At 43.8% G+C, this 24,183-nt stretch overlaps 1 pseudogene; it reads right to left on the minus strand.

Moving 5' to 3' along the window:
* Nucleotides 1-1,393: 1,393 nt before the first annotated feature.
* The window catches only part of LOC102274114 (antigen WC1.1-like), a 41,676-nt pseudogene continuing 18,886 nt past the window's right edge, over nt 1,394-24,183 (minus strand).

The raw sequence follows: 24,183 nt of genomic DNA on the forward strand, positions 1-24,183 counted from the left end.
ACTGTCCCATTTATCTCATCAGTTCCCAATGGTGAATGGCCATGTGAGCTGCATGGAAAGAAGCCCTGGACATCTTTCGATCCACATGCATAGCTAAAAATTACAAAGATCATAAGCAGGGGTGTATATTGAAGCCCTGGACATCATCCAGAGCCATCAACTAAGTAACAAGTTGGGCTCAGCTCACAACCAGGTCACCACTCTCAAGTCTTATACTAGTTCAGCAGCTTCTCCACATGTTCATAATGTAATAGGGTGTTTTCGAAACATCATCTTTACTTGCCAGTCTTACAAGTCAACTCTCTTTATGCTGAAGAATCACAGCATGATCACATCTACATTTTCAGTAGTTACTAGATCAAAGCACTCTTGAAACAATACATTTTCAGAGAAGTCCATTGGTCTGAAATTCTTCCTCTAAGAGTTCAGTCTTATCAGACCTTTCCATTCACATCAGTAAAACCCAAATAACCAAAAGTTCCTAATCTTTCTGTCTACACTCCTCCTTCTAGACCTCCTCTGCCTAGGTCTCCACTTTATCACCCTCTTGTCCCACCGGGATACTGGTGTGGGTGAGCACTAATTTGCCATTCATCAACTTGGAGAGAATATGAACTCAGGTAATTCACTTGAAAGTCTAGATAACTGGACTGACAAAAAAATGACAGTGTCTTGAAGAAACTGCAGGAAGTGATGGACAGGGAAGACTGGATTTAAAAGAGTTTGATAACCAGCTAGCCATGGAAAAAGACGGATAAGGAGTCATGTATGCACTTGAGAAATACACAGATAAAGTAACCTAGGGAATGAGACTTGGAAAGGAACAGGTAGTTAAGTAGAGTTAAATGTTTAACTGGCCATAAAAATTTAGGCAGGATAAGGAACACTGTATCCATTCTCTCCCAGTAGACAACCTCCCACTTGACTTTGAAGCTCACACACAATCTAGTGCCCCCAAAATAGTTAAAACAGAAGATATGACATCTCAGGGAAGAACATACATGAATGTTCTGGCTTGGGATTTTTCAATGAGTTCATTTTGGGAGGAAAGAGTGTGAGTGAGGACCAAGTTTTGATCCCTTGTTTAAGTAAGAATGACCTGGAGCATCTGTGATTTTGGACAAAATCATGCCTTTTTTAGTCTCTGAGGGAGGTGAGAAAGCAGGTCAGTTCATCATCTTGTATTTCCTTTGAGGAAATGATGTTTCAGGACTGATCTTCAAAAAGCATTTGACATGGAACTTGCTAAATTATAAATAAAGTAAAAAAGGTACTCTATTCAGAATCATTCATTTTGAACAATTTCCATATAACACAATCATAGATCAGCACTACTCTATTGAAACACAGGCAGTTAAACTCTCTGAGGTTTCATCTCATATTCAATATAACATCATGGGAAACTCACTGTGGATATTCCCTGGGCACTTAGTTCAACGTCATCATAACCAGGGTCCCCTTCTCTCCCCGAAGCAGCCAGGGGCTTTCTTCTCTTTCCCCAGCATCAGCTTCCTCTCTAGAGACATTCAGAGAAGAGCCTGAAATAGCAAAGAGAAGTTTGATTAGAACTGAGACAAAGGAATTGGACAGTGTGGTGGAAGCAAGTTAAGCAAGTGGTGGAGACAGAGCATCCCTGGGACACAGGTGTGAGCAGGAGGCTCAGACTATTTCACATCAGTTACAGTGAGGATGGACCTGGGCTGTCCTCTCAGATCCAGTCCATGCTGTCTGAGGCCTCAGCTCATGTGGAAATCTTGCATCACAGGAGACCTGTGCTCACACAGCAGCTCTGGGAAAACCTTCTTCCAAGCTACATAACCAGCAAGAAGATGCCCAGGAATGGTAAGAATCATAATAGCGAATTTAAATTTTCTCCTCTCACAACTGACAGACATGAAATCACAATGAGAGGGAGACTGAAGACAGAAATAATCTGAGCTTCTCGCTGACAATCCAACTCTGCTGTTGGTTGCCCTGATGGGTGTTCCCAAACATCCACAAATATGATCACAGGTTGCACCATAGTGGGCCCTCCCCGGGGACTACATGGGCCCTCAGATGGAGATATATTCTTTTCTGGAGAATGAGTGTCTTCTCCCAGCCACTGAAATTTCTGGAGCAGATTAGACCCTGTGGAGTGCATGGATACTCAAATGTGCCCAACTCTTTTGCATGGATTGTAACCTGCCAGGTTCTTCTGTCTATGGATGTTTCTAGGCAAGAATAATGGCGTGTGCTGCCATTTCCTTCTCCAGGGGATCTTCCCAACCCAAAGACTGAACCTCTATCTCCTCCATCTCCTGCACTGGCAGACAGATCCTTCACCACTAAGCCACCTGGGAAGCCCTTAGCTGCCCACCCATCTGGGAAACCCTTATATGCCCAGAGATTATAGATTCTGAGTCTATAATACACCACCATGGCTTAATGTTAAGGCCTCTGTATATCTTAGACTTTGTACATGTTACTGTAACATACAAACACAACACATCTTAATTTATCAAAATGCTTCACAAATACTAATACTACAATATCTTTTTTTTTTAATCTCTAACTGCATTTCATGAATGAGACAGTGCAAAGATGTTATCAAAATAGTTTTTCCATTTTTATACTTGGTAAATATACTCAATTAATCTACAAGTCTTAACGAAAACATACCAAAGATGCATTGATAAATTTACTCAAACGTTATGGAGACACAGATCCCAAGAACAAAGAGTGATTCCTCCCTCCCAAGAAGCCCAAGGAACCTGACAGGAACAAAGAAAGGAATATGATCAAAGTGATGCTATCAAATACACAAGGTCATCCAAGTTTGGAATCTCTAAGAAGGATGGGCATTGAGGAGCTCAAATTCACCCTTTCCAGGGCAGAGACCAAAGACTGCAGGAGATCAGCTAACCCCATTCACCTGTCTGAGAGGGTCTCACCCCCATCCTCCTTCTCTAGGAGCACTTCCTCCTTGCTCCTCTGAGTGGCAGGAGGAGCCCCAGGCACTGGTACCTCTTCAGCATCATCATAATCCTCACCAGGGGCATCAGTCCTCTGATCTGGGGCTTCTGAGGGCAGAGCAGGGAATCAGATGAAACTACAGTAGGTGGGTTGGTCTGGGAAAGACCTAAGATCCCTTCTGAACCAGAGTTTCTGAGCCACTAAACAGAAGCACCAGTCACTCATTGTTTCAATACATTCTTTTCTTTAAGACTGTGTTTCATTTTGATATGTCCATAAACCAAAAGATGATTTTTAAAATATCAATATTTCTTGATTAAAATTAAATATATCAAAGCAACTCTTACACCAATGAGGATTACTAAAATAAGTTGACAAACTGTGCTTTACAGATGCTATTTCTTAAAGCAATGTGTACCTGTTGTGATGGAATGAGGGTGACTAAGGACATATAAAGCCCAGCCCCAGCATGAGACATCACAGAACAGCCAGAGAAGGGGGAGGACAGACCCTGTCTGGACTCAGGGGATCCCTCTGGTCCATCAAAAGAAGACTGTTTTCTTTGCATCTCGTCTCTATGAGGGAAACTCTCCTCCCCAACAGCCAGCTACGGCAGGTCCATGTCTATTACCCGGAGTGGATCTGTAGTCATTGTTGTCTTCACTGTCCCTCATGTAACATGGCAGCTGATTTCCTGAGTCATTTGAAAGGAAGCTTAATGTGGAGACAAACATCACACAAGACACAGAACGATCCTCCCCACACCACAGGATCTGTGTTAAGTCTGAGATGGGACAGACTTGGCTCCTGCAGTGTAGATAGAGGCTGGGGTCTCACGGGGCTCTAAGAGGCCATCCAACTGCTTTGGAGGAACCACCTCTGTGAGTCTGAGGCACATGTGGGGTCTGCGGATGCTGAGAAGACAGCTTACAGCCAGAGGGTGCTGACAACCAGAGGTCCCAGGAGGACGTGCAGAGACACCCACCTGGGCTGTCCTGAAGATCTTTCTGCCCCACTATTCCAAGATCATCAACTTCCTCATACACGCCTTCATTGACAGCATCTTTGAAACTGGATAGAGCTGAGAGATCCCCCAGAAAGTCAGAGGTGCTGCCCCAAACACCCCGATCCAGCAGGCCCACTTTCATCTCCCTAATGTTCACACGGGGGCTGCCGGGACCTCAGCATCACCTCCCACCCAGTGCACTGTGTCGGCACCTTCTCACCTCATCTGACCCTGAATACAGCTCAGCCCCAACTCTGTCTGGTCTCACAAGAGTGGCCATGACTTATGATAGTTCACACCCTAGTCCTCTTTCTACTCAGCCCTTAGAGTTCCACGGAGGAGAACATGGAGTTCTGCAGGCTTGGAACAGAGACCTTGCCCAGATTCCCCTCCTCACACCTGTGCCATCTCCCGCCTCCACACACTCTCCCTGATCCCCAGTTCCGCCTGCAGCCCACCTCTGTGCTCTGCTCTCCATCTGAGCAGCTGAGTCACCAGGATGATGAGGACCAGGAAGAGAAGGGCCCCCAGGATGAGGCAGAGGACCCCAGGCAGGGAGAAGACGCCAGGGATTTGAGTCTCATCCCTAAGAAGAACAAGGGAAGAGGGTTGGAGAAGGACCTGGGCACAGAGAAACCCCTGCCAGCATTTCCAGAAGCTCCGGATGATGGTGTCCCAGCCTCAGACACAAGTACGCTAACAGACTGTGCTCCTCTGGGTCTCGTCCTGAGACAAGCCAACTCCACTCTGGCCAGTGTGGCCCCGAGGCAGAGCCGGGATTGTCAGGGAGCTGCCCTGTCAAGACAGCCTTTGAGGACCTGGCTGATCCCCTCTCCTTGGGCTTCAGGAGACAGAACATCAAACAGTCCTGGGACCCACACTTCATTGATGAGAAGCAACACTCAGGGGCATGTGGGAGAAACTTAGATTATGCAACATGGGAACCAGACCCACTTGGACCCCGGGCATGAGAACATTTGACCCTGGGAATCAAGGCAGGGGAGTTCCCCAATGTAATGCCCTGGCTTCCCCACCCACCTCCCCCCCACCACCCAGGAGTTCCTCAGACTCTTTCCTCTCCTGAGTTGTCAGAGAGCCCACAGAACAGGTCCCAAGAATCTGAGTATTCTCCCCTGACCATAGATGAAGGCACAGTACCTGCTGTAGTCAGGGGCAGTGTTGTCCTGGCACCCAAAGAGAAAAATAGCTGTTTGGACTAGGGTGATTGGCCAGATGCAGGGCAGCCCATTTTTCCCTCCTGAGCCTGAAATCACCCTTCAGTCTCCACAACATCACTGTCCAGTCCTCCCAGCTCCCCCGTCCTAGATCAGAGCTCCAGCACCAGGACACTGTCTGAACACACACTCCCCACCACGCCCGGCCCAGCCCAGTGCCCCTGCGCTGCCCCAGCTCACCCAAGGTGGACCCCGAGCCCCTCACTCACCAGAGCACCTCACACCAGCATCCTCCTCGTGCTTGCAGCCACTCTGCCCCCAGGGCTCCGCAGCACAGTCCCACAAGGAGGACTCCCAGCCCCCGCACTGCACCTCGACCTGCCAGATGCTCTCATTTCCAGGGCCAAACCCTGCAGCCCCCATGGCTTCCAGGGCTGGGCCACAGCCCAGGTGCTGACACACCACCGTGGCCTCTGCCAGGCTCCAGGAGTCATCGCACATGGTGCCCCAGGAGCCACTGTGCCAGACCTCCACCTGCCTTGAGCACTCGGTGTCTCCTCCCCTGAGCTGGAGCTTCTCTCTGTCTGAAAAGGCAGCAGCCCCTCCTGTGACTGACCCTGGCGGGAGGAAGGAGCCCCTGGGAGTCACAGGGGAGGGGGGTGTGCTGACATACCTGTGCAGGGGGCAGCAGTTGGACAGCTCTTGGGTCTTCTCCCTGCAAACAACATGGAAACAGTGGATCACAGACAGTGGGGGTGGTCCTGTCCCCACATAAGATTATCTAAGGTCCTTGGGTCAGTGCAAATGACATGTGAAAACACAGGCTCATTATCTCTTGGGTTGAGACATTCACTGATTCTGATCACCAGGTGAAATAACTTTGTTTATTGTTTACAAGTCTCCACGTGCTGTGCTGTGCTTAGTCACTCAGTCTTGTCAGAATCTTTGCCACCTCATGGGCTGTAGTCGGGCAGGCTTCTCTGTCCATGGGGATTCTCCAGGCAAGAATACTGGAGTGGGTTGCCATACTCTCCTCCAGGGACAAGTCTCCATACCCCACAACAAATACAACACACAGAAACACAGGCATACACAGCTTTTTGTAGACTCAACCTAAACTCATTACTTAGATTGGAAAACATAAAATCACACTAACAATGTCCTACGTTGTTGGGACAGACACAGGAACAGACAGTAAGTCACCTGCACACAAGATATAGGCTTCCTGATATGGAGAGCATGTGTATTTCCAAGGGTCAGAAGGACACTGCCAGAGAGAGGTGTCAGTTCTCCTGCACTGGATCCCATCAACCCACCAGGGTCTATAACCTTCCCTAAGAGAAACAGATGGGTTGAGACTTCCACTGTCCCCACAGCCAAGCTGACTGCAGATCACGGACACAGTAATGTCTTCCATGGGGCTGCAGCAGATACTGCCCTAGGTCCCGTTGTAGAAAACTTCCAGCCACCCAGCACACTGCTGGTCCTCGCTGAGCATCCTGAGGGCCAGGAAATCTAAGATTGAAAGAGAGGAAGCAGGACACAGTGAGCATTCCACTCAGTGCTCTGGGTTTTTCTCTCTCCCAGAAATTGTGAACATTCATCTGACCCAGAGGAGGAGGTACCCACTAGGTGACAAGACTGAAATTTGTCTCCTTATCTTTCTCAATTTGTGTCTACCTTTCTAAATATTTCTACCATGATGATGTAGTGGATACAAACAGAGAGGAAGACCAACCTGGGCACATGCCGGGAGGGGAGCTGAATCCTGCTTCCTGACAAAACCTGTACAAGAGTGTGTGAAAGGGTATAATGTGGATATTGGAGAACTAGACAGAATAATGAACATCAGATATGTCTAAATCCTAATCCCTGGAACCTGTGAATATGTTACCTGACATTTCAAAAGGGACCTTATAGATATTACAAAGGTAAATACCTTGGGATGGTGAGATTAATCTGAAATATTGTGGATTAACCACCTGAGCACACTATCCTCAGAAATGGATCACTTTTCCCAGCTCCAGTCAGAGGGAAATGTGAGTGAGGAAGAACGGCTGGAAGAGGCATTGTTGTCTGAAGAAGAAGAAAGAGGGCTCTGAGCCAAGTAATGAGGCCACATAGGAACCGGGAAACGCTGGGAAAGGAGTCCTCCTCGTGCCTTCAGGAAGAACGCAGCTCTGTGGACACCAGGATGTTGGCCCACGGAGACCCTGGTCAGACTCCTAGCATACAGAACTGAACAGAGTAAGTCTGTGCTTTCATTAAAACAACAACAGAATCTCTAGACTGTACTACCACAGGGAACTGAAGAGAGAGCCCTGCTTTCACGCAGACGCTGTAGGAAATGGCTCTGCCAGGAAACACTGCTGAGAAGAAAGGACCAGAATGTCAGTTGCTGCAGGAGGAAGCGAAAGCACCTCGTCTTCACTTCTGCTGGAAAGACAGGCTCCATGGGAGGAAGCTTCCTACTCTGGTCCTTTCAGCGTCTCTCCCTTAAGGCTCAGACTGCCGTCCTCCAGCAATCCCCCCTCTCCCCGCCCATTCCCCAGCCTGTGGACAGTGTGCAGCACAGACCTGAGTAGATGACCCCCGCGTCCTCCTTGTGTCTGCAGTCGTGCCGCCCCCAGCCCCGGGAAGGGCACCTCCACGCGTGGGACTCATTTCCTGTGCATTTCAGGTCGTCCAGCCAGATGGGCCCTGATCCTGCCCAGAAGTGAGCAGACCTCGTGGCATTGAGGGTGTCTCTACAGCCCAGCTGCCTGCACACCACGCGGGCATCATCCAAGTCCCAGCCAGCATCACAGATGGTGCCCCAGGAGCCCTTGTTAAAGATCTCCACTCTCCCGGCGCAGGGACCGCCCCCATCCACCAGGCGAAGCTGTCTGCTGTCTGAGGAGAGAGAAATGGAACAATGGGGCCGTTGACAGGGGAATGAGAAGGGTCTTCTGTCCTGTGGGACCCTCACCTGAGCAGTAGGGGGCGTCCTCCTCTAAGGCCGCAGAGCCTGCTGGTTCGGACACGGAGTCATTGTACTGGGACAGCACCTGGGTCTGGTTTCCTGCAGAAACAGCAGTGATCACAGGGCTGAGAGGGTTAAAGAACAGAAAACTGAATTAAGGTAAATAATGACCTAGTGGTGGAGATAAATGCTGTAAGGTAGCAGTAACACTATCGTAAATTTAAGAGTTTGCCTTCTCTATGGAGAGTTCTGTGTCTGACAATGCCAAAATTTCTTATTTAAGCCAAGCACTGCGCTAAGAATAAATTTACAAAAGTGAGAAATTATCAATACTTTTGATATTGTTGTATGTAGAGCTACCAAGGCAGTGAGAGTTTTTGGAGCCAAGCTCTCAGAATAAAGGGCAGAAGTGAGCGCTTCTCTGATGCCTTTGGCTATTCAGAGACTCAGCTCTCTGAAAAGCTCAGCAGAAATTCTTCCAGACGCACAGGCTCAGGGAACATGAAGCACAATTCAGGGTCTGCCTGGGAGGAAGAGCCCGATAATGTCTGTCAATCAAAAACACCCAATCACAAAAGATAAAAAAAAAAAAAAAATTACAAAACTGTATAAAGAAAAAAAATGCATTAGAAAAAAAATGTACAGGACATCCAGTTCTTGGAGTTACCTGGCACATTTAAATCACCATGAATGAAATGTTAGAGAATGAAATGACAAGACTATTTTGTCAGAGAAATGATAGCAAAGAAACTAAAAAAATTCTAGAACTGAAAAAAGTCAGTTTTTGAAATAACCCAGAGGATGTGTGTAACACTCCACTAGCACAGATTGGAATATTAAAGTACACAGACAGAAACACAGCAAGAACAAATTGGAAAATATAAAAATGTAAATAAAGATGCTAAAAAGGTGTAATTTGTATATACTAAGGCCTAGAAACAGGAAGCTACAATTGACAGAACTAAAGATAGAAATTTAGAATCCAAAATTGCCCATTTTATACACCTTGGTAGTTTTTAAACACCCACAAAATCTTAACATCCACCGAGAAGTGATGTCTATGCCTCCTTCCCTTGAGTCTCTGCTGACCTTCGTGAATTCCTGGTAAGCAGTAGAAGGAAGTGAAGATATAACTGCTCGCCCTTCATCATTAGGTCTATGGCTGTTCAGCCTCCCCTGAAATCACTCAAGACTTTTGTTTTAGGGCAAGTCTTCCCTGTTGAGACTCATCCTGCAGAGACTGTCATGTGTCTGTGCCCAGGTGAACTTCTAGCTGCCAGGCTTGATCATGAACCATCATGGATTTTCAGCACAATGGGTCCTCAGATGATGTCAGCCTCAGGTAGTATCTGACTGCAGCCTCAAGAGAGACCCTAAGAGAGAACTGCCAATCTAAGGGCTTCTCAAACACCTTATGCAGAAAATCATGAACAAAATAAACAGGTTTTAAGCTGATAAGTTTACAGGGAATTTTGGTTATGCAGCATTAGTAATAAAACACTTATACTTGAGTTCAGTTCAATGACTCTGTCATGTCAGACACTCTGTGACCCCATGGACTGCAGCACGCCAGGCCTCCCTGTCCATCTCCAACTCCCAGAGTTTACCTAAACTCATGTCCATGGTGTCATTGATGCCATCCAACCATCTCATCCTCTGCTGTCCCCTTCTCCTCCTGCCCTCAAACTTTCCCAGCATCAGGGTCTTTTCAAATGAATCAGCTCTCCCCATCAGGTGGCCAAAGTATTGGAGTTTGAGCTTCAACATCAGTCCCTCCAAAGAACACCCAGGACTGATCTCCTTTAGGATGGACTGATTGGATCTCCTTGCAGTCCAAGAGACTCTCAAGAGTCTTCTCCAACACCACAGTTCAAAAGCATACATTCTTCGGTGCTCAGCTTTCTTTATAGTCCAACTCTCACATCCATACATGACTACTAGAAAAACCGTAGCCTTGACTAGATGGACCTTTTTTGGCAAAGTAATGTCTCTTCTTTCTAATATGCTGTCTAGATTGGTCATAACTTTCCTTCCAAGGAGTAAGCATCTTTTAATTTCATGGCTGCATACACCATCTGCAGTGACCTTGGAGCCTCAAAAAATAAAGTCACTGTTTCCATTGTTTCCCCATCTATATGCCATGAAGTGATTGGACCAGATGCCATGATCTTAGTTTTCTGAATGTTGAGTTTTAAGCCAACTTTTTCACTCTCCTCTGTCACTTTGATCAAGAGGCTCTTTAGTTCTTCACTTTCTGCCGTAAGGGTGGTGTTATCTGCCTATCTGAGGTTATTGATATTTCTCCCAGAAATCTTGATTCCAGCTTGTGCTTCATCCACCCCAGCGTTTCTCATGATGTACTCAGCATATAAGTTAAATAAGCAGGGTGACAACATATAGCCTTGTCAATATACTCCTATACAATATACTCCTTTTCCTATTTGGAACCAGTCTGTTGTTCCATGTCCAGTTCTAACTGTGACTTCCTGACCTGCATATAGGTTTCTCAAGAGTCAGGTCAGGTGGTCTGGTATTCCCATCTCTTTCAGAATTTTCCACAGTTCGTTGTGATTCACACAGTCAAAGGCTTTGGCATAGTCAATAAGCAGAAACTGGAACTCTCTTGCTTTTTCGATGATCCAGCAGATGTTGGCAACTTGATCTCTGGTTCCTCTGCCTTTTCTAAAACCAGCTTGAACATCAGGAAATTCATGGTTCATGTATTGCTGAAGCCTGGCTTGGAGAATTTTAGCATTACGTTACTAGCATGTGAGATGAGTGCAATTATGTGGTAGTTTGAGCATTCTTTGGAATTGCCTTTCTTTGAGATTGGAATGAAAACTGCCCTTTTCCAGTCCTGTGGCCACTGCTGAGTTTTCCAAATTTACTGGCATATTGAGTGCAGCATTTTCACAAAATCATCTTTCAGGATTTGAAATAGCTCAACTGGAATTTCTTCATCTCCACTAGCTTTGTTCATAGTGATGCTTTCTAAGGCCCACTTGACTTCACATTCCAGGATGTCTGGCTCTAGGTCAGTGATCACACCATCATGATTATCTGGGTAGTGAAGATCTTTTTTGTACAGTTCTTCTGTGTATTCTTGCCACCTCTTAATATCTTCTACCTCTTAATATCTTCTGCTTCTGTTAGGTCCATACCATTTCTGTCCTTTATCCAGCCCATCTTTGCATGAAATGTTCCTTTGGTATCTCTAATTTTCTTGAAGAGATCTCTAGTCTTTCCCATTCTGTTGTTTTCCTCTATTTCTTTGCATTGATCACTGAGGAAGGCTTTCTCATCTCTCCTTGCTATTCTTTGGAACTCTGCATTCAAATGGGAATATCTTTCCTTTTCTCCTATGCTTTTGCTTCTCTTCTTTGCACAGCTGTTTGTAAAACCTCCTCAGACAGCCACTTTGCTCTTTTGCATTTCTTTTCTATGGGGATGGTCTTGAGCCCTGTCTCCTGTACAATGTCACGAACCTCCATCCATAGTTCATCAGGCACTCTGTCTATCAGATCTAGGCCCTTAAATCTATTTCTCACTTCTACTGTATAATCATAAGGGGTTTGATTTAGGTCATACCTGAATGGTTAGTGGTTTTCCCTACTTTCTTCAATTTAAGTTTGAATTTGGCAATAAGGAGTTCATGATCTGAGTCACAATCAGCTCCCAGTCTTGTTTTTGCTGACTGTATAGAGCTTCTCCATCTTTCGCTGAAAAGAATATAATCAATCTGATTTCAGTGTTGACCATCTGATGATGTCCATGTGTGTTGTTGGAAGAGGGTGTTTGCTATAACCAGTGCGTTCTCTTGGCAAAACTCTATTAGTCTTTGCCCTGCTTCATTCCATACTCCAAGCCCAAATTTGCCTGTTACTCCAGGTGTTTCTTGACTTCCTACTTTTGCATTCCAGTCCTCTATAATGAAAAGGACATCTTTTTGGGGTGTTAGTTCTAAAAGATCTTGTAGGTCTTCATAGAACAGTTCAACTTCAGCTTCTTCAGTGTTACTGGTTGGGGCAAAGGCTTGGATCACCGTGATATCGAATGGTTTGCCTTGGAAATGAACATAAATCATTCTGTCGTTTTTGAGATTGCATCCAAGTACTGCATTTTGGGCCCTTTTGTTGACCATGATGGCTACTCCATTTCTTCTAAGGGATTCCTGCCCACAGTAGTAGATATAGTGGCCATCTGAGTTAAATTCACCCATTCCAGTCCATTTTAGTTTGCTGATCCCTAGAATGTCGATGTTCACTCTTGCCATCTCCTGTTTGACCACTTCCAATTTACCTTGATTCATGGACCTAACATTTCAGGTTCCTATGCAATATTGCCCTTTACAGCATGGGACCTTGCTTCCATCACCAGTCACATTCACAACTGGGTGTTGTTTTTGCTTTGGCTCCATCTCTTCATTCTTTCTGGAGTTATTTTCTCCACTGATTTCCTGTAGCATATTGGGCACCTATCGACCTCGGGAGTTCATCTTTCAGTATCCTATCATTTTGCCTTTTCATACTGTTCATGGGGTTCTCAAGGCAAGAAAACTGAACTGGTTTGCCATTCCCTTCTCCAGTGGACCACATTCTATCAGACCTCTTCACCATGACCTGTCTGTCTTGGGTGGCCCCACACAGCATGGTTTATTTTCATTGAGTTATACAAGGCTGTGGTCCATGCGATCAGATTGGCTAGTTTCCTGTGATTATGGTTTCAGTGTGTCTGCCCTCTGATGCCCTCTCGTAAAACCTGCCGTCTCACTTGGGTTTCTCTTACCTTGGACGTGGGGTATCTCTTCACGGCTGCTCCAGCAAAGTGCAGTCGCTGCTGCTTACCTTGGACAAGGTCCACCCTTCAGTTCATTTCAGTTCAGTTCAGTCGCTCAGTCGTGTCTGACTCTTTGCGACCCCATGAATCGCAGCGCGCCAGGCCTCCCTGTCCATCACCAACTCCCGGAGTTCACTCAGACTCACGTAGATAAAGTCAGTGATGCCATCCAGCCATCTCATCCTCTGTTGTCCCCTTCTGCTCCTGCCCCCAATCCCTCCCAGCATTAGAGTCTTTTCTAATGAGTCAACTCTTGGCATGAGGTGGCCAAAGTACTGGAGTTTCAGCTTTAGCATCATTCCTTCCAAAGAAATCCCAGGGCTGATCTCCTTCAGAATGGACTGGTTGGATCTCCTTGTAGTCCAAGGGACTCTCAAGAGTCTTCTCCAACACCACAGTTCAAAAGCATCAATTCTTCGGTGCTCAGCCTTCTTCACAATCCAACTCTCACATCCATACATGACCACAGGAAAAACCATAGCCTTGACTAGACGGACCTTTGTTGGCAAAGTAATGTCTCTGCTTTTCAATATGCTATCTAGATTGGTCATAACTTTCCTTCCAAGGAGTAAGCGTCTTTTAATTTCATGGCTGCAGTCACCATCTGCAGTGATTTTAGAGCCCCCAAAAATAAAGTCCACCCTTATATGTAGGTAAATAATAATATTTATTTTTAAACATATTATTCCTCTTAACATTTCTGCCCTGACTTGAAAATGGATGAACATTGAGAGGAACTACATTTCACCACAGAATATCTGACTTTTGAAGCCACTTTTCCTTCACTCTCTGCTCTTGAGGACATTTCACTCCAGGAGCATCCTGAGTACCAATAGCCCTATCCTGTCTCTTACCTGAGCAGATCACAGAGGCTGTGTTGTCACGGGAACAGTCATGACCATCCAAGGCCCTCACAGGACAACTCCACAGGAAGGACTCAGCCCCTAAACAGTGAAATCAGACTGTTGCGATACGGTCACCTCCTTCCACAAAGTGTGGTCCCCCGGGGGTGGAGATGGCGACTCCACAGCCCAGCTGATAGCAGACAACATTGGCATTGGCCAGACTCCAGTGGGAGGCACAGAGTACTCTCCATTGTCCAGAAATGTTCATCTCCACCTGCCCCTCACACTGAGAGGTCCCGTTTGTCATGAGCCGGACTTCTGAGTACACTAGTAGAAGAAGACAGAATTTCAGCAGAATCTCATACTTTTCTTACCCCAACAGACAATGCAGGGAGGTTAGTCCTGATGTGCATCTCACCTGAACAGACAACCTGAGCAGCTCCACTGTGGTGACAGGTGCCCCCTGAACAGGGCACTCTGGGGCAGACCCGGAGCTCAGGCTCCTCTCCCTCACACCTGAACTCTTAAGCCCAGACCCAGCCATCAGACTCTCTGAAGAGCTCATGTCCCAGGACAGACACAGCCTTGCCACACCCCAGCTCTGCACAGATGACCTGGGCAGTGAGGAGTGTGAAGTTCCCATCAGATACTGGGATCCAGTCTTCTCAAGAATGCACTTCTACTCGCCCTGAGCAGGGTCCATCCCCTCCAACCAGATGAAAGAACCCTAAGAGAAAACAACAACAAACCAGTGAGTCTTCATGATCCCGGCTTGACAAATGGAAACAACACATCATGGGCAATGATGTGAAAGCTCACATCATTGTGGAGAGAGAATTTGACAGTGCCACAACTGCAAATCCAGAAAAAAATCTACAGGGTCAGTTATAAATGGCTGCATCCCAAGAATGCATACTTTGACATTGGTTAGAAATGTGAATTCTTTGGTTTAGGATCCTGGAAACTACAAAGCCTAAGACAAATCATTGGAGTGACTGAATACCAGGAAAACATATTTCAGAGTTTGTTGGAGAAGTAAATTTCTCATTTAGAAGCCTGGGACCTACAGACCCAAGGAAACTACATAATATGCAGGCACTTAAACTTCAATGCAGAGATATGCAGAACAGAAGCCACCCAGAGGGACATGGGCTATGAGATTAGAGATGTATCATCCAGACAAGGTTAGAAAGATTTCTTGGAACTTGTGGGGCTAATATTCTGATAAATTTTCTCTCCCAGGAGCTAGTCCTCATGTGACTTAGGTTAGGGAAAATAATGTGGCTGGATCCGTGAGGGCATTCCAACCTGTAAACAGGTAACGACCCAGATAAGAAGTATAGACACCACCACTAATTCATTTTTATAGCATTGCATTTTGTTTTTCCCATATTTTTATGGAAAAAAATCTAAGAATTTATTAGGTGACCTCAGTGTGAAAGATGATGAGTTAAAAAAGCTCAGAGAATCTCGAGATGGAGGTGGTCCTGATCTCTCTTGATAACCTTGAATTTGTCAATAAACCAGGGAGAGAGGGAGTTCTCAGTGGGAGTTTCACAGACAGCTGAGTTTGCAGATCACTTCCTATTAGAGGTTTTTCTTCTAAGACAGGAGTCATAGAAAATGCTAAGAGGTGATAGTGATTGATTTTAATACTATCATTATACTAATTCTGTATCCCTATTCACAGAAAATAAGCATTCTTCTCAGGCACACATGGCATGTTCTCCAGACTATATGACATGTGAGGCTATAGCCAGTCCTAACAAATTCAAGAAGATTGAAATCATTTCAAGTATCTTTTATGACCACAGTGAAGTGAAACTAAAAATCAGTGATGATAAGAAAATGGGAAAATTAATAAATGCATTAAAATTGAACAATACACTCCTACTTGAGGATTGCTTTTCTATTTCCATGAACAATGCCATTGGAATTTTGATAGGGATTGCATCAAATCTGTAAATAATTTTGAGTAGTATAGACATTTTAACAATATTGATTCTTCCAATCTGTGAACATAGGATGACTTTCCATTTATTTGTAGTTTTTTTTTTTAATTTCATTCATGAATGTTTTGTCATTCTAAAAGAAACTGACACACTGCAAAAAAAAAAAAAAAGGAAAATATTAGAAAGGAGAAGGAGGAAGAGAATGAGAGGAAGGCAGTGAGCAAGAAAGCCATAATTTGGAGAGTTCCAAGTTGAGAAAGCTTCAATATGGATAAAACATATAAATATTTGGGGAAATACTAGTTGAATAAGTTTCTAGATATAACATCTCCCTCTGCTTTTCCTGTCTACCACCTAACCCTGGTATCCTTTTTCATTTCTTCCACTTCAGACAAGTAAACACCATCTTAAAAGACACGGATGGATGGAAAAAAAAATCAAAACGTGTATACCTGTGGCGGATTCATTTTGATGTTTGGCAAAACAAATACAATATTGTAAAGTTTAAAAATAAAACAAAATTTTAAAAAAAGGAAGAAACTGCTGTAAAAGTGAAGTATAAGTGAGGCATGTGGCAGATAAGGTGGGATCACAGGAAGTTTTGAAACTAGAAGAGGAAAACCAAAATAAAAATTCATCAAAGGTGGTCATCAAAGGAACACATTTTGAAGAGAATGAAGGTAACTCAATTAAAAAAATTTAATTTTTCAAATAAAACTCCCTGGTTCCTGAGTGTTTGCTGATTATTTATTGTTATAGTTCTTACTGGTAAAGGATTGTCTCACAGTTTCCAGCATCCAGTCAAAAATTACTACAATACCTAAAAAAAAAAGGAATCCATAACAAGCTTTCTAAAAAGCAATCATTATAAACAGATTCAGAAATGACAGAGATGATTGAATTGGCTGATAAAATCTTTGAACCACTAATACAAACACATTTAATGAAGCATAAAAATAAACAGAGAGAGAAACTAAAAATAAAACAAATGGGACTTGTCGAACTGAAAAAATATAGTATATGGAATGAACAAGTATTTGGATTAACTTAACAAGAAGTTAGACATTGCAGAATAAAAGAATTGGGAAGTTAAACAAATAGCAATAGGGACTATCTAAGCAGAAGGAGAGACAGAAAAAAAGAAAAATATGAATGGAAACTCAATGGCATGTGGAAAAATATTAAATTATATGTGTTTTTGAAGATTCAGAATAAGAAATGAGTAGGAGAAAATGTTAAGAAATGACAGATGAGATTCTTCAAAATTTAATGAAAACTGTAAACCCACTGTCCAGGAGGTTAAACAAACTCCAAATGAAATCATGAAAACATTCTTATAAAACCCTATAATACAATTGCTGAAATCCAGTGATAAACAAACAGAAATAAATAGTCTTTAAAAGCAGTAAAAAAAAAAAAAATTGACACATTGTATCAGATCAGATCAGATCAGATCAGTCGCTCAGTCGTGTCCGACTCTTTGCGACCCCATGAATCGCAGCACGCCAGGCCTCCCTGTCCATCACCAACTCCCGGAGTTCACCCAGACTCACATCCATTGAGTCAGTGATGCCATCCAGCCATCTCATCCTCTGTCGTCCCCTTCTCCTCTTGCCCCCAATCCCTCCCAGCATCAGAGTCTTTTCCAATGACACACTATATACAAGAAACAAAGAAAAGTTGTCCTGACTTTTTGACGGAGGCAATGTAAGTCCCATAACAAAATAAAAAATCTTTAAAGCATTGGGGTGGGTATAGAGGTGCTAACCTGGAATTCAGTCACCTATGAAAATACTTTTTAAAACTGAATGAACATTTAAATGATAAATAAATGATGATAGAATTTAAGGACACCAGACATACCCTGCACAAAACTGCTATAGAAAGGTCTTCAGGCTAAAGCAAGTGATAAAAGATGAAAATGTGGATCCGCTCAAAGCTATGGACACTGTACTAAACAGAAATTATGTGGGTACATATAAAAATGTTTTCTCTCAATTTTAAAATACTAGAATATTTAAGGCAAAAATAATAGCAACATATTAAAGGACTCATAATTTAACTAAAAAAATGTATAACAACAATAGCACAAATGGCAAGAACAGGGAAGTGGAAGTTTAATGTAGTAGGTTAGACATTGTGTGTTGTGACAAAATGTGACCTCAAGGTAAAGTGTGATTTTTTTTGTTGTTCATTTGCTAAGTTATGTCTGGCTCTTTGTGACCCCATGAACTGCAGCATGCCAGGCTTCCCTGTCCTTAACTATTTCCCTGAGTTTGCTTAAACTCATGTCCATTGAGTCAGTGATGCCATCCAACCATCTCATCCTCTGTTTCCACTATCTCCTCTTGCCCTCAATCTTTCCTAGCATCAGAGTCTTATCCAATGAGTCGGCTCTTCTCATCAGGTGGCCAAAGTGCTGGAGCTTCAGCTTCAACATCAGTCTTCCAGCGAGTATTCAGGGTTTATTTCCTTTAGGACTGATTGGTTTTATCTCCTTGCAGTCCAAGGGAATCTCAAGAGTCTTCTCCAGCACCACAGTTCAAAAGTTTCAGTTCTTCAGCGTTCAGCCTTCTTTATGGTCCTACTTCTGCATTCATTCATAACTACTTGAAAAACCATAGCTTTGTCTATATAGACTTTTGTCAGCAAAGTGATCTCTCTGCTGTTAAATACATTGTCTAGGTTTGTCATAGCTTGTCTTCCAAGGAGCAAGCATCTTTTATTTTCAATGCTGCAGTCACCATCTGCAGTGATTTTGGAGCCCAAGGAAATAAAATCTGTCACTGCTTCTACTTTTTCCTCTTCTATTTGCCATGAAGTAATGGGACTGGATGACATATTAGTTTTTTGAATGTGAGTTTTAAGCCAGCCTTTTCACTCTCCTCTTTCACCTTCATCAAGAGGCTGTTTAGCTCCTCTTCGCCTCTGCCACAAGAGTGGTGTCATCTGCATATCTGAGGTTATTGATATTTCTCCCAGCAATCTTGATTTCAGCTTGAGCTTCATCCAGCTCAGCATTTACATGATGTACTCTGCATATAAGTCAAATAAGCAGGGTGACAATATATAGGCTTGATGTACTCCTTTCGCAATTTTGAATCAGTCGATTATTTCATGTCCAGTTCTAACTGTTGCTTATTGACCTGCATACAGGTTTCTCAGGGGACAGGCAAGGTGGTCTGGTATTCCCACATCTTGAAGAATTTTCCAGTTTGTTGTGATCCACACATCAGAGGCCTTACCATAGTCAATGAAGCCGAAGTAGATGGGATTTTTTGGAATTCTCTTGCTTTCTCTATGATCCAATGAAATGTTGGCTATTTGATCTCTGACTCCTCTGCCTTTTCTAAACCCAGCTTGTACATCTGGAAGCTCTCCGTTCACATACTGCTTAAGCCTACCATGAAGGATTTTGAGCATAACCTTACTAGCATGTGAAATGAGCACGACTGTACAGTAGTTTGAATGTTCTTTGACATTGCCCTTCTTTGGGATTGGAATGAAAAGTGACCTTTTCCAGTCCTGTGGCCATTGCTTTTTTCCAAACCTGCTGACATACTGAGTCCAGCACTTATCAGCATCATGTTTTAGGATTTTAAATAGTTCATCTGGAATTCCATCACCTCCACTAGCTTTTTTTTGTACTAATGTTTCCTAGGGTCCACTTGACTTTGCACTCCAGAGATGTCTGACTCTAAGTGAGTGATCATACCATCATGGTTATCTGGGCCATTTAGATCTTTTTTATACAGTTATTCTGTGTATTCCTCCCACGTCTTCTTGGTTTCATCTGCTTCTGTTAGATATTTGATGTTTTGTCCTTTATCCTGCATTTCATGAAATGTTCCCTTGGTATCTCCAGTTTTCTTAAAGAGAACTCTAGTCTTTCCCATTCCATTGTTTTCCTCTATTTCTTTACATTGTTCATTTAAGAAGGCTTTCTTATCTCTCCTTCAATTCTCTGAAACTCTACATTCAGCTAGGTATATCTTTCCCCTTCTCCCTTGTCTTTGCTTCTCTTCTTTCCTCAGCTATTTATAGATATGGTATGATAAAAAAAAAAAAATTCCCACAAAGAAAACTGTAACCTTCAAATGCCAGCACTTCCACCAAGCTCAGAAACGTCTCCCACATCAAGATACAGAGAAGGAAGCAATGATTGAGAGCAGGAAGGAAGTGTAACACAGGAGCTGTGATGAATATACGAGTTGTCATGGATGTTGATCCTCCCCTCCCCTCCTGGAGTCCTTGCATCTTCATCCCCTCACCATTCTGCACTTCAGTCTTTTTTGACTAATGAAGTCCCTCATAAATCTTTCTCCTGAAGTCTCCTCTTTATTTCCCACAAGCTCCTCTACATTGTTCTAGGTCATTGTTTCTGCTCTAGAGTTCTCCTAAACACAGTTCATCACATCCAACAATCCACTAAAAGAAGCTGAAATTTCTCTTCCATACTCGATTCCTACAGTTGAGAAGAAGCAAGAGTTGAATTTCAGCGAGAAAACTGAAAAGACGTGCTATTCTATTCTTATCTCTGCTGCACCAACACCACTTTGGCTAATCTTCACATTATTAGTAGCAAAACATGTCTGAACATACAGAAAAGACAAAGCAGTGGGAGGAAACTGGTAGCAAAGAGATTTAAAAAAAGAAAGAAAACTGGAACAATTCATAAGAATGTAAGAGCCTGAGTTAGTGCAATGGTACTCAGAGTACAAACCACAATTAGTGTTTAAATGCCAGAGCACTCTCAAATCTTTTTATTTTTAAGAGTATCTTAACTGGAATTGATATCAAGACATCAATTTTCTTGAAGTGATAACACTGGAAGCTCAATATCACACACATTCCATTTTTATTCAGATGCTGCTATTGCTGCTAAGTCACTTCAGTTGTGTCCAACTCTGTGCGACCCCATAGACGGCTCCCCCGTCCCTGGGATTCTCCAGGCAAGAACACTGGAGTGGGTTGCCATTTCCTTCTCCAAAGCACAAAAGTGAAATGTGAAACTGAAGTCACTCGGTCGTGTCTGACCCTCAGCGACCCCTTGGACTGCAGCCTTCCAGGCTCCTCCATCCATGGGATTTTCCAGGCAAGAGTATTGGAATGGGGTGTGCCGGGGACCAGCCCCGGCTGATCCAGGGAATTCGAAGCGGGGACGGCGTCGGCGAGGATCAGGAAACAATTGCTTAATTAAACGTTAATTAAGGATATAAAGAGTAATAGAATGAGGATAGCTCAGTGAGGAAATTCAGTGGAGAAAAGAGACTGAATAATTCAGCCAGAAGGTAAGAGAAAGAACGACATGGTGAGACCAAGTTTCGGTGAACAAGGCCCGCACTTTATTTTCCAAAGTAGTTTTTATACCTTAAGTTATGCATAGAGGATAATGGGGGAAGGGGTAGAGTCATGCAGTAAGCCAGGCTTTCTTCCTGCAAACTTATCATATGCAAAAGTTTAGGTGATTTGCATCATCTTCTGGCCCAGGAGGCCTTTTCCTCTAAAGGTGATTATTCTAAAGTCAGGCGCCAGCCTCCAAAAAGCATTAGATAAAGTTGCATTCCTACAGAGCAAAGGTGTGGTGGGCTATAATAAGAAAAAGAATTAACTCAAGGGTCCCAGGTTACAAACATTAAAGCTACTATTTACACCAATTATATTAATCAATACACTGCCAGGGACACAGCAGGTAAGGGATATGGAGACTTAGCAGCAAACATTGGCCCAACAAGTGAGAATCCCTTCACCAATACAATTTCTAATCAATCTTTTAACTGCTCAAAGGAATCTGTATTTAGACAGTTTAGAACATCTCATGCCTCTCACAGTTTGGAGGCTCTGAGCAATCACATGTGGCCGGAAAAACCTATTCAGGCAGGCTAGAGGACTTCCAAGGGAGTTTGTAGGTTGAAACACTGTCACACCCAGGAATTATTAACTGGAGCTATAAGCTAACTCTTTTTTCAGAGAGGTAGTGGGGGACAGCCCCCCGTAAAGTCAGAGGTGTAGGTGAAAGCACAAAGCAGAAAGTAGGCAGACTCTGGTTTTGGGGGTAGATTGCTCGAGAATTTCCAGGGAGACTCCTGAGGCTTGATCCCGCCTTTGCGTATGCCAAGCCTCCTTCCTCATGACCTTTGCCAGGGGCGGAGCTCGCTCCCCGCAGGGGTGCCATTGCCTTCTCCAATGATGATGCCTCAAAATAAGGCCGGGACTCCTGTAGTGTTTCACAAGCTTATCTGCAGTTGAAATCACAATTAGGACATCATGATAATAAGAGTTGTTACTTGAAAACAGGTTTTCTTAAAATAGAAATTTCTGGATTTCCCTGGTGGTCCAGTGGTTAAGAATCTGCCTGCCAATGCAGGGGACATGAGCTCAATCTCTGGTCTGGGAAGATTTCACATGCAATGGGGCAACTAAGCCTGTGCACCACAACTACTGAGCCCACGTGCCTAGAGCCAGTGCTTTGCAACAAGAGAAGCCACCGCAATGAGAAGCCCACACACTGCAGCTGGAGAATGGCTCCCACTTGCCACAATTAGAGAAAGCCCACACCCAGCAACAAAGACCCAGAGCAAAAAACATGAATAAATACATAATGAAAAGCAGTTTCTAACTACAAATCAAATGATCCTTTGAAAATTGTTACTTTTTAAAATTATTTTATTTTACTTCATTTTTTAACTTTTCAATATTGTATTGGTTTTGCCAAATATCAACATGAATCCGCCACAGGTATACACGTGTTCCCCATCCTGAACCCTCCTCCCTCCCAATACCATCCCTCTGGGTTGTCCCAGTGCACCAGCCCCAAGCATCCAGTATCCTGCAAAAATAGTTACTTTTGTATTCTTTTTAATGGCTGAGTAATACTCCATTGTGTATATGTACCACAGCTTTCTTATCCATTCATCTGCTGATGGGCATCTAGGTTGCTTCCATGTCCTGGCTATTATAAACAGTGCTGCGATGAACATTGGGGTATAGATCAGTCTTATGGACTCTGTGGGAGAGGGAGAGGGTGGGGAGGTTTGGGAAAATAACATTGAAACATGTATAATATCATGTATGAAATGAGTCGCCAGTCCAGGTTTGATGCACAATACTGGATGCTTGGGGCTGGTGCACTGGAACGACCCAGAGAGAGGAGAGGGGAGGGAGGAAGGTGGAGGGTTCAGGATGGGGAACGCGGGTATACCTGTGGCGGATTCATTTCGATATTTGGCAAAACTAATACAATATCGTAAAGTTTAAAAATAAAATAAAATTAAAAAAAAAAAAGTTACTTTTGATAGTAATCATAGAGTAAAAGAAACTTTTGAGGAGATGAACCAGTTCATGGCATAGGAGTGGTGATGGTTCCACAGATCTCCAAACTCAGTTTTTGTATGTCAATCATATCTCAATGAAGCAGTTTTTAAAATGGAAAAGAATTATTTCTTAATAGCCTCAACTAATATCATCAAAAGTCTGCTGAAGGGGAGATAGGAAAAGAGCACTTTTCCAATGATCTTCCTCAACAAAACACCAGAGAGCTGACTGGCTGTGCTTTCTAAGAACCCACTGCAGATGTCCTCAGAGCTCCCCTGTCCCACCACTTCAGCAGTTGGGAGGATCCTTTCCTGAGACCTACATGAGAGAACTTGTGGTGATACGATAATATCTACCTCAATTCCGCCTATTGTCATGGGATTACTGTCCTGGACAATTCATCAAACATTCTTATAACAACTGAAAAATATCTTTGCCAAATATTGTAACCATTCAATCCCATTCTCATTTCCATCTTGGCCCAGGTCAAATATGCTTAGTCAGGATTGAGCCCTTTTTATGTACAATGTCATACACTTTTCACCTCACTACCCAGTCTCTATGTTGTAATTGTTAAACTTCATGTTTTGCTGCAGCCTCAACATCCCCACAAATAGGATGTGAGCTCCCCACCTAGGTAAGCAGGTGCACCAGTGTGATGAGACTCCTGCCCAATGCCCCCATCATGTCCTTCCCTGTGACCTAGTGACCTTCAAATGCACCAGGGAAATCCCCTCAAACCTGCACATACCGTAACTACACCCAGACCCCCAATTATTGTCACTTGTTCATGGGTCTACACATTTGGGGTCCATTTGGGGTCACTACTCCTGGTTTAAACCTTTTCTATTGGCACCTCCCCCACGTACCCATCTACTGGTACTCTGACTCTCTAGGACCTGTGACTATAATACACTTTGTTTGCCTGCACCTTCCTACATCCTCTCTTGTAGCTGCACTTGACTGGCCATCCCATGAAAGAATACAAGCTACCATGATGAATCTAATTCAATAAAGGTCGAGCCTGGCAGCTATACCTGCATGAAGCATTTGACCTCACCTCCTATGAAGACCACAGAGACTAAAAGTGCTCAGTGACCAATAGGTGTGGAGACTTTCTCTCCAGGGACTGTCAGGC

The sequence above is a fragment of the Bos mutus genome, unplaced genomic scaffold, assembly GCF_027580195.1.
Source record: "Bos mutus isolate GX-2022 unplaced genomic scaffold, NWIPB_WYAK_1.1 CTG202, whole genome shotgun sequence".
In the NCBI taxonomy this organism is placed as follows: Eukaryota; Metazoa; Chordata; class Mammalia; order Artiodactyla; family Bovidae; genus Bos; species Bos mutus.